The sequence below is a fragment of the Silene latifolia genome, chromosome X (genome assembly GCF_048544455.1).
Source record: "Silene latifolia isolate original U9 population chromosome X, ASM4854445v1, whole genome shotgun sequence".
NCBI lineage: Eukaryota > Viridiplantae > Streptophyta > Magnoliopsida > Caryophyllales > Caryophyllaceae > Silene > Silene latifolia.
Window position 1 is genome coordinate 210,906,087 of NC_133537.1, and position 17,476 is coordinate 210,923,562.

Consider the following 17,476-nt stretch of genomic DNA (forward strand, 5'->3'; position numbering starts at 1 on the left):
CTATGCATGAATTCTAATCTATATGCAACTAACTACATGAATCATGTGAGATAAATTACAATGCAAACTATACTAAATGCATATAAACAAATTAATGGTTATTGAGGAACTCCATTAAACCAAAGATTATTAATTAACAATTTCATGGAAAATCATCACTAGCACTCAAAGCACGTACAAGTCGGTCAAATTCTTGGGAGTGAGAAATAAATAGGCATGGATAACAACACAAGATTATACAATGAAATAGCGCCCAAGTAAAAGACCGAACAAGCATGTCAAGAACATTATGACAAAAATCATAAGAGAAATGATGGATGGAAGGAACATGAAATGGGTAGTTGGTTGGCAATTCACTCAACTCATCCTCCAAATATTCAAAATCACCACATTCAATGCAAGTACTCTCATTATCATCCAAGGTGATTTTAAGGGTGTCTATTTGGGGTTCCCAAATGTCCTCATCATATTCCTCATCCCAACAAGGTCCATTATCAAAGGGGTTGTCATAGCAAGGCTCACCAAGCTCAACACAATTGTCTCCCTCAAATATGTCATCCTTAAAGGGTGAGTTTTCACTCAAGTTCACATCCATATCATTCTCACTTTGCCCATTAACATCAAATTCCATGGAGGTTGATTTCATTGAAACACAAGAAGAGTAGGATGACGGCATCCAAGCATTAGTTTCACAATCAAGAATGTACTCCTCCTCATCATCACTCTCCTCATCTAGCACTCCATCTTCCCAAGGTGGGGTAATTTTGTGGACAAAGTGGGTTGACTCAAGGTTATAGGAAGGTTTCTCATCCTCACAAATCTCATTTTCATCATAGTTTTCCTCAATGAATTTTTGAAATGTGGCCTTTATCACTTCCATACCTTCCTTGGCACTCTCAAAGATGTCATGTATAATTTGCTTAAGACAATGAATGGTCATGAACTCAACAAATTCCCAAAATTCCTCACAACTCATCTCACATATCCTACCACCACTCAAGTGAAATGCCAAGTTGCGGGTTTCAAGGTTCATGCCATTATAAACAACACAACATGCTTCATAATTTGAAATAGTAAAACCATGATGCCAAGCATGAGTCATATAATCTTCAAATCTTGCAACATATTTATCAAATGACTCATTTTCATATTGCCAAAAATTGAATGTAGACATGTTGAGCATGTGAAATAGAACAAGTACAATAAAACTCAAGAAAAAGAAGCACAACTAAAACTAGACAAAAGAACAATTCAAATAAACAACACCGTCCCCGGCAACGGCGCCATTTTGATGCGTACGAGGTCGTCACTCATCCAATCAAACACATTTATAATACTCAACAAACAACTAGTTAGCGGTAAGTCGAGGTCGATCCATGGGACGGTGTGCTTTGGGTTCTAAGTCCATCTATCTCAATTTATGCTAGTGTCACAATTGGTTGGGTTTGTAGTTGTGTTCTAGACTAATAAAAGCAATAAGGTAAAACAAGCAATGAAATAAAGGATGTAAACAATTGATTAAAAGTGCTAGGATATCATGGGGTCATAGGGGATTCATGGTGTTGATCATACAAACATGTTTACAATTATATGCAAGCAATTAGTGTTGTGGAGGAACCGAGTTGGGTTATGTCTTACGGTTCATAGGAAGAGTTGGGTCCCGGAGCCGAATCGATTAGATTGTACAACACCTACAAGTCGACTTACTTTCCTCCTATTCAACTTCTATGCATGGTCTAACAAGACTCGAGTTGGTTTATGTCTTACGAGTCAAGTTGAGTAGATAAGAGATGGTAAAAATGCAAGGATTCATAGGCTTAGCATTTCATCAAACATAACATGTGCATAAAGTTGACATCACAACAAGCAAGCAATTTGATCATGAAAACATATTAGATTAAGCATGAATCAATCCCATGTTGACTTCCCTTAATTACCCAATAATCCTAGCTAAGTAACTACTCACTCATCATCATGGGAAACATGTCATTAATGGTGTCAATCATCACAACAAGTATAAACATGATAATAGAATGAATAAATGAACAATAAAGATTAAAGAGTAAAGGAATTATACCAACTTAAGATGATCCAAACAATAAAGCAAGAATAATAGAAGAAACTTGATTGATTGATGGAAGGTTGTCAATCTCCCAATAATAACCCAATAATCTTCAATTACCCAATAATAAACTTGAATAATAAACTTGAACAGTAATTAAGGAGAGATTAATGTGTAATTTGTGGAAAGATTAAAGAGTAATCTATTCTAATCTACTCCTAATCTAATCTAAAGAAGGATTTTCTACTCTAAAAACTTGTATCCAAGGATTATTACAAATGGGGTATTTATAGTGGAAATTAGGTGGATGCATTTAGGGTTAACTAAGGCTAATTTAGTAATTACACTTTTGAGTTTAGAGCAGGGAGGAGCCGGTATTTTTCGAAGGAAGGGAGTCTTTCTTGAAAGCTTAAAGAACGAATTTGCGCTGGAGTGGAATCCGGGCGGATTGGTGTCGGGACGGGCGGATTGTAGCAAGGGAATCCGAGCGGATTTGGAGCAAGACGCTCGGATTGTAGCAAGGGAGGAATCCGAGCGGATTTGGAGCAATCCGAGCGGATTTGGGACAATCCGAGCGTCTTCAGCGCGGGACGCGCGGATTCCTGTACAGCTTCTTTGTTTGAGCTCGGATTGTAAAACGGACGTCATTTTCTCATCCGGACTCCTATTGGAGTGATTCAAAAGCCTAGATCACTTGATTTTTCGACGCCGTTCCATCTAGCATATTTTCAGAGCCAAAGGATCAACTCTTGGTTTGCGTTCCGAGCAATTTTCTTCATGAATGGCTTCCTTGCTTTTCCTCCTTGCTTTAAACCTTATGACCCTTCTATATACTCTTTATTCCTACATCATTGGTCATTATTCTTGCCTCCTCTTCATACTAGTCCATCTAATATCATCAATAAGCTTCCAAATATGCACGAAAGACGGGAATTTCCGCCTTATTATCTCCTTTTCTACAAAACATATGAAATGTGATAGAAAAGCAAATAGGAAGGTTTTGACGGATAAAATGGCCATAGAATGTTATAATAGTATGCAAAATAGGCTCAATTAGGGGACTAAATGTGCGCAAATAATGGTCACATCACCCCCCCATTTTGTGACCGTGACGGACTAAGTGACAAGTAGATACAATACCCTCCCTGTGGAGTACGATACCCGACTTACCTCTGCTATATTAGTTAGAGCCGGTTGGTTTATTTTTGATAGGGCTGCGACAGCCGTGTCAAATTTTGGCGCCGTTGCCCGGGAGGCAATTAATTTATTTGCTTGTTTAATTTTAGTTTGTTTTAGCCTCAAGGGATTTCTAATTCTTTGAGACAGTTCTTATTTCTTTTCTCTTAGTTTTGTTTATGCCCAGGTCTAACAGGTCAGAATTAGTACGAGCTAATCCTAAACCAGAGCGGACTTTTCGCCGTAGACATAACTTGTTGAGAAAGATTCGTCAAGAGGAAGTCTTGAGTACTCTTGAACCTGTTCTAGAACACTTTACATTTGCGAAAGATCAGTCTTTAGAGGAAGACATTTCTATTTCTGCAACCAAATCTGCGAAGATGCCTAACATTGCTAGTCATTCTGAGCCGACAGCTGATTCTATTCCGAAAGGTTTCAAGCTTTCGACTGATGATGAGGGGAATACCTTTGATATTTGGCCCTCCTATTTTAATCTTGTGGAAAGAAACCTATACAGAGGAGTAGCTGGTGAGGATACGAGGAAGCATATGGAGGTCTTCACGGATTATTGTTCTACCATTCCCGCTACTAAGGGAGTGACACAAGTTAAGATAAAGGAAGTCCTGTTTCCTTTTTCTCTTACTGATGGAGCCCGAGAGTGGTTAACTGACTTAGATAGGACTGCAGCTGGTATTACTAATTGGGAAACCTTGGCTCTTGCTTTATACAAAAGATACTTCCCTCCGCAGAGAACTAATGCATTAAGAGGGCAGATTACGAGTTTCAAGGAAACTCCGACTGGGAATTTGTATGAAGCATGGGGTAGATTTTAAAAGTTGGTTCGGTCTGTCCCACATCACGGGTTTAACCAGTGGTTTTTGTGCAACCAGTTCTACAATGGGTTGTATGATGACCGCCGTGCTTTTTTAGATACTGCAGCCAATGGTAGATTTCAGAAGAACATTGATGCTGATAAGGGCTGGGGTATTATAGAAGAGATGATTAGATTTGGGAATCCTAGAAGTAGTACTAGAATGGTCTCTACAGATAATAGTACACTTGTGGCTCAATTGGAAGCCATGAATGCAAGATTTGATAAGTTCGAGTTGCAGGCCGCAGGAAATCAACAGACTGTTCACTTGTTGACTAAACAAGAGTCCATCTCATGTGAGAGATGTGGTGGTATTAATGGTCATTCTGCAGTGGAGTGCTTAGCTGAGAAGGAGCAAGTCTATGCCTTTCAACAAAAATGGTAAGGAGGCTCCTATTATAACAACCATGCTTGTTCATCCCAATTTGAGGTGGACTAGCCAGAATGTTTTGAATCCTACACCTTCACAGCAGCTACAACAAGCTTATATACCACCTCATAAAGCTCAACAACAAGGCTTTCAAAAGCCTTCTTCTTTCCCACCGCCGCAACAAGGTGCCTCTTCTAGTGGAATAAGTGATATAGCCGAGTTGAAGTTGATGGTGAAATCATTGACTATTCAATTGCAGAAAGGTGACCAAGCAAAGGATGTTTCCATTAAGTCACTTGAATCCCAGATGGCTCAACTAGCTTCTAATCAAGCTTCAAGACAACAGGGTCATTTACCATCACAACCTGACAAGAAACCACACGAGACGGTAAATCTAATCAATTTGAGGAGTGGTAGTTCTTATGAAGGGTCCAAAATGCCAAGGGAAGATGTTGAACTTTCTGACTCGGGGACTGAAGCTACTGCTCAAGAAAAGGCGTCTTATGACGAGAATGTTACTGTATCACGTGAAGTACTCGATCGAGGGGTTGTTGATGTTTGATCGAGTACATATGCTGAAAAAGTGGTCGATCGAGGGAATGAAAGTGCTTGTTCGAGCACTAAGGAAAAGAGAGATCTCGATCGAGTGGATCAAAGTGCTTGATCGAGCACTATTGCTGAGAAAAGTTCTCGATCGAGAGGTACTGTTGCTCGATCGACTGATTCTAATGCTGAATGTGACAAATCGTTGTCGAAGAAAAATGAAGGCCTAGCTATTCCAATTACGGCCCCATTTCCAGGAAGATTGTAGAGCAAGAAGATTAAGCAACAATTCGGTAAGTTTGCCAAAATTTTGAAAAGTCTTCATGTTACTGTACCATTTGCTGAGTTAATAACCCAGGTACCATCCTATATGAAATTTATGAAAGATATTTTGGCACGTAAGAGGCATATAAATAACCATGAGACGGTGGCTTTGACTGAAGCGGGCACTGCCCTTATTCAAAATAAGACCCCACATAAGTTGTCTGACCCGGGTAGTTTCTCTATACCATGTCACATTGGGACCCATCTAATTGATAACGCTTTGTGCGATTTGGGAGCTAGCGTGAGTGTTTTACCATTGTCTCTTGCTAAGAGGCTTGGTTTAACCAAATTTTATTGTACCAATATGATCGTACAGATGGCCGATCGTACTGTATCACGGCTTTTAGGTGTCTTGGAGGACATACCTGTCAAGATCGGGAAGTTCTTTATTCCCGTTGACTTCGTAGTCTTAGATATCCTCGAAGACTCATATTCTCCTATTATTTTAGGACGACCATTTCTATATACCGCTCGTGTAGTAATAGACGTCGGGGGGCAACCTTTGACTTTTCAGGTAGGTGATGAGGAATTGACCTTCTACCAGTCTAGTGTTCTTAGGGCACCTATGCAAGTCAAGCCCTGCAATTCTATTCCCTCTAAAGACCCTGATACAGAATCTCCAACTTCTAATGTTGAAACATGTGCTGATGTATTAACACCTCCGCCCCAGATTGGGAGCAATATGGAGGACCATTCTGTCATTTCTGTTGTTACACGTTTAGGCGGATTGGACATTGGAGATCCTGGTGATAGGAGTACATTGGGATTTGAGCTCATTGCTAAAGACGGTGTCAAAGGCGCGAATGGCGCGAAAGAAGAAGAGAAGGATAAGCCCGACAAAGTAAAGAAGGGAGTGAAGGAATATGTAGATATGGACTACTCTCCGTTGGTCAACTCAAGTACATGGAGGCCTAAAGGGATGGTCCGCGATGATGAAGGGACCTCCTCCAGTCAGAAGCCTTCTTTCGAGCTGTTCAAGTGTTTTGGAAGATGAGCCGTAGTGCTATTCGACTTGTAAAAACAATTTGTATTTTGGATTTGTTAGACTTATTTATTGAGTTTAGACAATATTAATAGCTTAACTAGTATTAGTTAGCTTAAGACAGAATATAGACTGCATAATGTGGATTTGGTATTTTTGCGGGAAGTATTTTTACGTTTTATGCAGATTTTGGGAAGATAATGATCATTGCGAAGCGTGCCAGGAGGAAAGCACTCGATCGAACACTTTTTGTGTTAGATCGAGCAAATGTCCAAGAAAAAGGCCTCGATCGAGTAATGTAAAGCTCTCGATCGAGCAGGCAAATTTTGGGGCTCTCGATTGAGTAACAAAAGCTCTCGATCGAGCAAATGAAGGGAAAAGCTCTCGATCGAGTTGTTTAAAACCAATCGATCAAGTAGATTGAGCTGTTAATACACGAGGGAGTACCACTTTCCCTTCTTTCTATTTCATTTGTCTAATTTGTGTTCTTCCCCAAATTTTTCGACATCTTTAATCCCTAAAAAAAACCATCAATTTCTTCCCCAAATTTCGTCTTTCCAATTAAACCAATCGCCCTTATTTGGTTCATAAAATTCCGACTAATATGGGGCTATTTGTGAAATTAGGGTTTGCGAAAATCGAATTTTTTCGATTAAATTGATTTGCTTTGGTTTTAATTGAATTTATTGTTGGGTAATTATTCAAGTAAGTTCCCTCCCCTTTTATTTAATGTTTAATTGCGATTTTTACCTTAATTTTTGCAAATTAGGGTTGTGAAAAATCGATTTGGGGAAAAATCCGAATTAGTTGAATGTATGTTGATTTGGAACTTGCTTTTTTTTATTGTAGGATGGATAGTAGTCTACTTCTGCTACTACTCTGTCTGTTTCTCAGACGGTGGTTCCTGCTGTTACCACCGCCACTGTCACCACCGCGGCTACTACTACTGCCGTTACTATTTCTCCTACGGTGTCGACCCCTGCTGTGTCGACACCAGTCATGACTTCTGCCCTTATTCCCGCTGCTGTCGTGTCTACTGCTGCTTTTACCACTGCGATTGTTACTACCGTAGCTGCTTCCGGTTCGCGTTCTGGGACGAGCACGGGTTTTCGTGCTGCTGCTTTACGTGCCGCTGCTAGGCACGCTGCTGAAACTTCCACGGAAGCTCTTCCTGAGTTTCCACAGGTACATTTTATATCCCCGTCCCTTCGCACTCGCTACATTTGATGGAATGTGACCTGACATTGACCCGTTTCCTGTGTCGGCTTGCCTTAGAAAAAATAGGAATTTTTGAGCCCGTTGTTGAGCTGCTCAACGGGACGGGAATGTCGGGATTTGCCACCTTGAAAGAGCTTACCTATCGACAATTGACCTTAGATTTTTTCAGCTCTTTTGCCTTTCACCCTGCAGCATATGCGACTGACCATGAGAGCAAGTGCATCACTTTTCGTCTGTTCAACACCATCTTTACTTGGACTTTAGCTGACTTTTGGGACAGGTTGGGTTTAGTTAGTGACGGTTTTCTCGAGCCTCCTAGGAAGCTCGTGGCTTAGATTTGGCTTACACTTGCACACACTCCCTACGGTCAGCGACGTGGTGCTCACGTCCACTTACCCTCAGCCAGTTACTTTCTCCGTTTGCTAGGAGAGACCGTTTTTGGTTGTCATGAGCCTAACAATATTAATAACGTTGAGCTATCTATTTTAGTCGGGTACCTGAACATTGATAGCGGTGCCCCTTTTGTTTTTAACATTGCCTACTTGACAGCTCAATATTTTAACACTGTCGGGTCCAAAGTTTCGGGCACGATAGCTTGTGGTGGGTTAGTGACTCGCATTGCCCGCGGCCTTTTCCCCGACTTTCCCCGTGGTCTACTTTATTTAGATAAGGATAATGTCATCGACATTTCAGTCATGTTTTCTATGCACTGGTTGACAGCTGACCATCGGACGTGGAAGATAGGCACTTCCCCGTCCGTGACTTTACCTTCACCCTCTCTACCCCGTCTTTTACCTTTGACTACTGTGATGGGTAGACTTCCACCACGTCCACCTTCTTATCTCCTTGACTTCACCCCTACTGTTTCTAGGAAGCAGAAGAGGACTTCCCCCGTTGTTAGGGAAGTCGGAGAGGGGTCTACGCCTACACATGCTGGGCACGTGTCCGCGCCCACGCCCACGCCCACTCCTACACCTACACCCTCTGTCTCTCAGCCAACTTTACCGGCTAATTTTGTTGCACCTCCTACTTTTGAGGCACCCAAGGTCATGGACCAAGGGCGTCGTGATGGTCTTCTTTTGGATATGTGCAGGAGGGTGGCTCGTATGGAGCGGGATAAGGCTCTTGCCTTATTCCCTCTTTACGAGTACCACATGATGCGGGGTCGTCCTATTCCAGCTGGCTGGCCACACCCTTCCTTCTACTGGTACCCGGCGGAGGGGTACCCTCAGCCTGAGAGCGAGGAGGACTCGGCAGAGAGAGAGAGGAGAGGCTCCAAGCTGAGTTAGACGCGGGAGGTCATCAGAGGAGGAGAGGAGAGGAGGAGGAGGACCCCACATACCAGGTGGTTGATGAGGAGGGTGGTGACGAGTAGCAGCTGGCTACTCACTTCCCCAGTTTGCTGACTGGTTTGGGGAAGTTTATTTTGTAAGTATTTCTTGCTTTTTTTTTCTTTTCATCTCCTTTAGTTTATTTCATTTATTTAGCATTTTGAGTTTGTATTTTCCCTTTCCCCTATTATTCTGCTGGTGTATGCTGGAGGACAGTGAGGGCATTGTCCGTTTTGGTTTGGGGAGGGTAATGCATACTTGAGTCTGCATTTGCATTTGTTTTGCATTCACGTTTATTGCATTTTCTGTTTGCATTGTCTCTTATTTTAAAAAAAAATGAAAATTCAACAAAAATAGAAAATTCAAAAAAATCAAAAATATTTCACGTTTATTTGGCATATAGGTTGAGTCGGAACGGTAGATTTCAATGATGAAATTGCACAACTTTTAGTCCTTTTTGCTTAAGCCTTGCATAAACTAATATCTTTTTAGCATTGTCTTATCGCATATTCTACGAGTTAATGTTAAAATTTAGCTGAACAAATATACTTGACCTGAAATTTTGGCAACTATTCATATTTTCTAAGATTTAGAGCCTTAAAACTGGTGTCATTTATGACCAGTTCATCTAGGATTGTGAATAGTTACTCCTTGCATAACATGTATCATAAATTTGCACATATATGAAATTCATTTGCTTTTTGCCTACATACATTCGGGTTAGTGGTTTGTGTCACATGCAGGGAGGTGCTTATTTTCCCCTTTCTTCCATTTTTACCCATTAAACTCCACATTTAGCCAAATTTGCCTTTTGACCCTTAACTACATCCAAATTTAGCCTGCCTTATCAAGCTAATTTAGATTATTTTGCGGTATTTTGTTTATTGAGCCGAGTTTGGTTTGTATTTGATGATTTGGACTTGGTAATATATGGATAAAGGAGGATGATGGAATGCACACTTTTGAAAAAAAACAAAAAAAAAAAGAAAATCGGAAAAACCGTGAAAGAGAAAAGAAAAAGAAAAAAGAAAAAAGAAAAAAAAGAATTTGAATTTGATTGTTAACAGTTTTTGCTTCTATGCTCTTATCTTTATCTTATGAGGAGTTGTTTATGTTTGGTTAGTGAGCTTTTATGCCAAGTTAAGGCATTTGTGTTTCAGTTTTTAGATGGATTAGAAGTGGATATTGTTTAATTTGGTTCTGTTTAGGTAGCTAGCTTGGCTTATTACCTCACTTATCCAAAAATTTTTTGCCCTTCTTACCTATTGCCTCACTTTCCCATACTTTTGTAAGCCCTCGGTTGTGACGGAACCTTGTTTGGTTGGAATGTATGTACGATAGTTAGAATTGTCTATCATATTAGTTGTATGCATGTTTATGTCGGTCGTAGTTTAGGTGAGCGGCTATATTTCTTTCTCTCTTATATCATATGCTTACCCGTTGCTTCATGAGAGAAGAGTGACCCGTGAAAGTCCATTATCAAAGGTCTTGCAAGGTCGACGATTCAGCTTTATTATAAACATCTTACAACTCGTTTGCATTTGACAATTTATGGTATAAGTATTACTTTGCTTGCATTAAATCGGTTTGAGTAGACTATTTGTAGCCGCCTCTGAGTTTTCTTTTCCGTTCCATTAGTTTTGCATATAGTTTGCTTGGGGACAAGCAAAGGTTTGGTTTGGGGAGATTTGATACGTGCATTTTATATAGTCTTTTTAAGCCTATCATGCACGTATTTCTAGTCGATTCTCGTAAGTTTTATACTACGAAATGCCCCGAATAATCTACTTTGGTTCGTTTGGCTTTAATTGCAGGAATGGACCTGAAAGTAGCGAAATTATGCCTTTTAGTGTCCCCTTAGCATGTATTTAGGAGATGGAAGAATTGGAGCGGAGATATCACTGTCTCGAGATGCGTAAAGTCGCCTTGGAAGATAAATTACACGTCCCATGGCCTATTTCAGTGGTAATCCATTCGATCGAGTAGTTTTGGTTGGCTGATATGCTCGATCGAGAGCTTATGGATGGTAAACAGTGTTCGATCGAGACCCTGCTGAGCTCGATCGAGAGGTGGCATAATAGAGGTCCTCAATCGAGTAGTCTTTGTACTCGATCGAGAGGTTTTGCTGAGGAAGTGTTCGATCGAGAAGAGTAAAGTTGCTTGATCGACCACTTTTCTATCTGAATGCGAGATTTTATCGCGTGAACTTATTATTTATTAAGTTGCGTGTTTAATAAATATCTTTCCTATATAAAGGAAAGACGTCATTAGGTTTAGGTTATCTTTTAATCATCTACTACTCTTAATCATTCAGTTTCAAGGATTAATCTGGTTCGACGTTACTGATACCTGTCGAAGTGAGTACCAAAAATAATATTTATAATACCAAACTACAACTAGCAAGCGGTAGTAAGGGTCGATCCGCAGGGAGGTAGGGAGATAATAGTTGTTCCTAATTTTAGTCTAAGAGTAACAGTTGTGGGGGTTTTGATGTAAATTATAACTAAATCTAATAACATAAAATAAACAAGTAGAAGTAAATAAGGACGGTAAACAATGATAAAAGAAATGCTAAGACGGTCGGTTCACTACAGCTTCGATGGCACATAAGTCTAGGTAAGTCTCGAAATACGGTCGCGAAGGATGGGGAAAACAAGTCCTCTCGGTCCATGTTAAATAGTAGCTACCTCTCGGCCTATGCTACTAATCCCTAAGTCTCATTAATACTAACTCTCGTTCTTGATTAATGATTCCTAATGCAAACTAAATCACGTTATCTCTCGATCTTAGCAATTTAGTCGTTTTAGCTCGTTAATTATTGTCCATTCCTATCTCTCGATCTACGGGATGGTCAAGTTTAAGCATCTATCAAATCTCCTCTCGGTCTCATTGAAAGGTAAAGCACTTAACGAAACAAACAAAGCAAAACCAGACGCGAAGTCACCGATCGACCACTACCCCCTCGATCGACCAATGCTTTCGATCAATTGACTAGTTAAGCCATCGATCGACCAAGCCCTAATGCGGGGTTACCTATTCTAATGCCATCTACGCCATAGATCCCCTACATCTTAGCGGGGTTGATTTAGCTAGACATAACGGTGATAACAACAACAAAGAGAATTGACGAAATAAGCAAATGATTTCATAATTAAAATAACTAAACAAACAATAAACATGAAACGTTAAATTGGCTTTGGGATTCTATCTAGCAAGAATTAATACTACTTGAAACGAATAAAAATAATACTGGAATTAAAGAGTAGAATTACCGAGGCAAGGGAACAAGATGAATCCGAAGGTAAATAAGATGCGAGCTTTATTCTAAACTACGAATAATGAATGTATAATAGGAACTGTATATTCTAAGCTAATGAATGATAATTAAAAGGTAGGCAGGGGTTACGTTTAAATAAGAGAGTCACGTAAAACCCTACTCGAAAACCTAATTACAATTGGGCTTCTAATCTCGTCTTTAATGTGCGTCGATTAAAATAGCGGTCGATAGACCACACAGGTCGATCGCTCGACCAACCTCCGCTGTACAGTAGCTTCGATAATCGTGCTCGGTCGATCGACCAAGGTCATCATCGATCGACCAAGGGTCTTTGTCTGAACTGCATTCGACGATTCTGCTGCAGCGCGCACCGATCTTAAAACAGCTGCCATTTCTTCGTTACTTGGTCAAATTAGGCGTTCTACGCGGCGTTGGAAAGCTAAGAGGATAAGCTTTTACCTCCAATTGGAATCAATCGATTATCTGCTCTATAACTCGAGATATAGCCATCTGAAGCAGCCTGCAATGTCGAGAAGTGCTTCTTTGCTTCTTAAACTCGTACGCACCCTTGCTTTTGCTATCTTTAGGCCTTGAAACGCGCACCAAGCTCATTCCTCGAGTCAATACTCCATGTCAAATGCAATGCTAAGCACTTAGGGACGGATTCGGCTTATTTCCCGCTGAAATCTTCATATTCCTACAAAATCGCAAGAAAAGGAAGAAATGCACGAAACAAGGGAAATAGTAGCATAAACTACTCAATTGAGCTCTGAAATGCGTGTAAAATGAGGTGCAAAACATCATATAATAGACACGCATCAGTTACTTTGCTCTGTTTTTTCGGATCTCAACTTTTGTAATCTTTCTTACTCTCTTTATTCAATTTAATTCTCTTTTGCACACTTTAATCCTTGCCTTTAATTTATTTTTTAATTAGTATTGTTATTGGTTTATGTTATTTCTTCTTAATCATCTCTTTATAATGTCTTCTATTGCTTTATTAATCTTTGTTAGTTTTATTATCGCCATGAGTAGCTAAATCCCTTAGTGCTAGAATTAGGGGAGCCATGATAGTAAAATGATGATGTTATAATTAGATTAGAAGGTTTATATGTGAGAATTGTTTCATAGCAATATAATTGTAATTGTTTAGTTGAGTTCACGCTTGTAAACTAGTTAACCCGGTTAAGTTCAGACCTAGATCGGAAGATTGGAATGAATAGACCTGCTATGAATGATAGATTACTCTAATGAGGGTGGAAGCTAAGTTAGTAGTATTTTAGGGCGGATAGCGGACCGGAAAGACCTTTCCTTTACCCTTCTCACATCAGACCGACTGACCTACCTTTAGCTGATTTGTGTGATATCATGGTGAACCGACATCCTAGCATCCTTCTCTCTATTTGATCACATCTTATTTCAATCCTTGCTATTTTAATTGTTGTCTCTCTTTTATTGCTTTTAATTTCATTTCGTTAGTTTAGTAAAACAATTTAAACACCCCCCATTTTGTGACCGTGACGGACTAAGTGACAAGTAGATACAATAGCCTCCCCGTGGAGTACGATACCTGACTTACCTCTGCTATATTAGTTAGAGCCGGTTGGTTTATTTTTGATTGGGTTGCGACAGCTGTGTCACTTTATACGGGTAACCAACATACCAATGTGAGTGCAATGAAAATAAATGATGTGGAACACCCATTTTGAAAGTTTTCCTTCGCCTTATAACCAATATCCTTTATAGGAGGAAAGATCCTAGCAAACTCAACTCAACGGAAGTGTTACTTTTTAGCTCCTACCTCAATCCACGTTATGAGAGACGCTTCTACTTTAGCCCCGTTACCATGGTGAGCCTAGCATTTGAGAGGATGAACAAGTCCGGCAAGTGCTCTTCTGATTATGGTGTCCTAGTGACTAGGTTAGCCAAGAACCTCTTGGGTTTTGAACTGGGGGAGATTGATAGGCTTATGAGTGCGGGGGTGCCATACTTTGACATTGCCTATATGAAGAACATGTTTTGGCTTGTGGATAGGAAGGATAAGGATGGGTACTCATGGAAAGTGAACAAGAACTTGTACATGAAACTTCCCGCGCCCGGAAGTTTGCCCGAAACCTCCCACCTAACCGAGATGACACCACCTCGTCCTCCGGCCCAATCTTATCTCATTCCGGTTGAGCTCACCTATGCCCATAGTGATGAAGAAGTAGAATGGGCTAATACTCCAATAATACCCCGTGGACTCCCTTATCATTCGATGTATGATCTATCACTCTTATATATGCCCATGTCTTCACCGCCCCACGATCGCCCTAAGCATTCTACATATGCCCCATCATCTTCCTTCATGCTGATAAGTGCATAATTTACATACTTTTACCCCTCATTTTAGCTCGGTTTCTATTGTTCATCATACTTTAATTAGTATATTTTTGAGCTAATCTTGTGTTCTAGGTGTATTGTTGTGTTTGTTACGGTTTTGTAGGAATCTAAGCATTTAGAGGCTTTTTCCTATCATTTTATACACCAAGTTCACTAAGCTAATCAAGACCAAGTGTTGGACTAAGCATGGAGCATTGGATTGGGTTTTGCATGGAGAAATTGATGGATTAATACGTGTAATGCAAATATTACCAACAATCAAAGTCAAAGCCCAATGTTCAAGTCCAAGTCAAGGTGGAAAGCATAAGATTCCAACATGCTTAGGATGCTTTTTGGGAGCTCTAAAGATGATAGATAGAGCATTTACCCGGGTGCATTAAGGGTCATTAATCACGCTCTTAGGATTCCTCAAGAAAATAAGTGAGGAATTAAGAGAAAATACCCGAAAACACACGACCCCGATCGGGGCCACCCAACCCCGATCGGGGCCGCATGCATCTTGATTGTTTACGTTTCTTCTTCCTCTCCTATAAATAGGAGAGGCATCCCAAGGCTTAGGCATCTCTTCTGGACGTCTCATTTTACTTTACAATAGCCTTAAGCATTATTTTTTCTCTCATTAGTTTTCTCATTAGTTTTCAATATTGTTAAGCTTGTAGTTGTTTAACATTTGGTTATTTATACATTCAAGCTTTTGGTTCTACTTTGTTCTTCCTTGAAAGTTCTATTTCCATTCGGTAATTTTAATTCTAGCTTGTTTAATTTACGTTTCTATTATAGTTATCATATAGTTTTCATCATTAGTCCTTTTATACTACATAGTTTAATTTTATATCATATATCTTACCATTTAGTTTACATCATTTTCATTATCATGTTTATCATTTCTCTTAATATAGCTTACAATTTACACCTTAATATGAGTAGCTAAATCTCTTAGTCTAAAGGCTAGGGGAGCCATGCAAAAATTAAATATGTAACATGACAAAATAAGTTAATATTAATATTGTTCAAATTGCTTCTATGACATGCTTGCGCCATAACGTTTAATCTTTGTTTAAGGCCTTATTCAATTGATTAAGTTTGTTCATTCGTTCTATAAGTCGAGAGGCACGGAATTGAATTAGACTAAGAATGTATAGTAGGACGACCTAGTCATGGACGAGTGTTTCTCTAGGACCCGGTCTATGGTTGACACTAATATCGTAAGGTGGGTGTCTCTAAGCCTAAGCAATTGACAATGTTATTAGTACCGAATTTATCATAATCGTATATTTACCCTTTCATGTGTGACCTGAACCCCTTAGACTCTCTTTTATCATATAATTTACATTACAACTTTTATTAATCATCAAACAAACAAACTAAACCAAAAACGAAATCGTCCTTGATAAAAATCTACCCATAGCAATTCACAACGTAATTCCCGTTTCCTTGTAGTTCGACCCCTATTACTACATTTACTTGTGTTTAGAGAATTTATCTTTTCATAGGTACGCGATAAGCCTATCAAATTTTGGCGCCGTTGCCGGGGAAACGGTTCTATTGCTTTTTGAATTATCGATTTTTATCTTGTTTTCCTTTGTCTTGGGGAACACTTGTTCCTTGAGACCATTACTTATCACTTCTCTAGAAATTGTTGTCTTATGCCCAGGTCCTCTCGTAGTGGAGAATTACTTTCACCGGATTCCGATCCCGAGAAAACATTTAGGAGAAGACGACGTTTTTGGAGGGAAGTGAAAGAAGCCGCTTCTCCCGTACAAGTTGAAAGTGCTAGAAAGTCTTACTTAGACGATCTAGAAGCTCTTGAAGAGGAGGAGGTTTCAAGTTCATCATCTCCACCACCACCACCACCATCTACTACCAAAAAGATGGTGAAACTTTTCGATCACTCAAAGCCCACCGCGGCCATGCTTTCGGCCGAAATCACAACCACTCAAATCACCGCCCCGGAATTCGAGATCAAGTCGGCTTTCATTAGCCTTGTGGAGAGGAAGCAATTTGGAGGATCCCAATTTGCATGTGCAAAATTTTTGTAACTATTGCTCTATGATCCGTCAAACGGGCGTCACTCAAGCCCAAATTAGGGAAATACTTTTCCCTTTCACTTTGAAGGAAAAGGCCAAGCTTTGGATCAATAGCCTTGACCGCACCGCCATGGGAATCACCAATTGGGAGACTTTGGCTCTTGCTTTTTATCAAAAGTTTTTTCCACCGGAGAAAACTCAAACTTTGAGGAGCCAAATTACCGGATTCCGTCAACAAGCTCTTGAGAGCTTATATGAGGCTTGGGAGAGGTACAAAGAGCTTCAAAGACAATGCCTACATCATGAGCTGGATGATTGGTTTTTAGCAATAACATTCTACAATGGATGTTGTGCCGAGTCCCGAAGGATTCTTGATTCCGCCAACAATGGGCGGTTTGATCAAATTGACACCGACCTTGCTCATGCCACGATCGAATCTATGGCGGTCCATGATGCCCAATATGTCAATTCCCGAGTTGTACCATCCAAAGGTAAAGAAGAATCCTCCAACAACTCCGTTTTGCTAGCTCAAATTGCCTTGCTCCAACAACAATTTGGCGGAGAGAGATGCTAAAGATTCCCTTCAACAACTCAATGCCGTGTCTTCAACGATTCAAATCATTGTTTGTGATGGTTGCGGAGGTGCGGGTCATTATGCCGCTCATTGCCGAGCACCTATCGAACAGGTAAATGCTTTTCAAGCTCTAAGACAAAGTTCATATCCACCGGTGGTACATTTTCCAACACTTATAACCCGAATACAAAATTTCATCCGAACTTGTCTTACACTAGCAACAATGTGCTTAACCCATAACCCCTACCGCAACAAAATGCCTATGTTCCTCAACAACAAAAGTATATCCCTCCACCGGGTTATCAAAATCAACAAAGGCCCCCACAAAACAGTTACCAA

The 17,476-nt window shown here is 40.1% G+C and overlaps 1 non-coding gene across 1 annotated transcript; it reads right to left on the reverse strand.

Moving 5' to 3' along the window:
* Positions 1-16,765: 16,765 nt before the first annotated feature.
* Positions 16,766-16,872, reverse strand: LOC141624640 (small nucleolar RNA R71). Its single transcript, XR_012534445.1, has one exon. It is a non-coding gene; the product is annotated as a small nucleolar RNA R71 (small nucleolar RNA).
* Between the last annotated feature and the right edge of the window lie 604 nt (positions 16,873-17,476).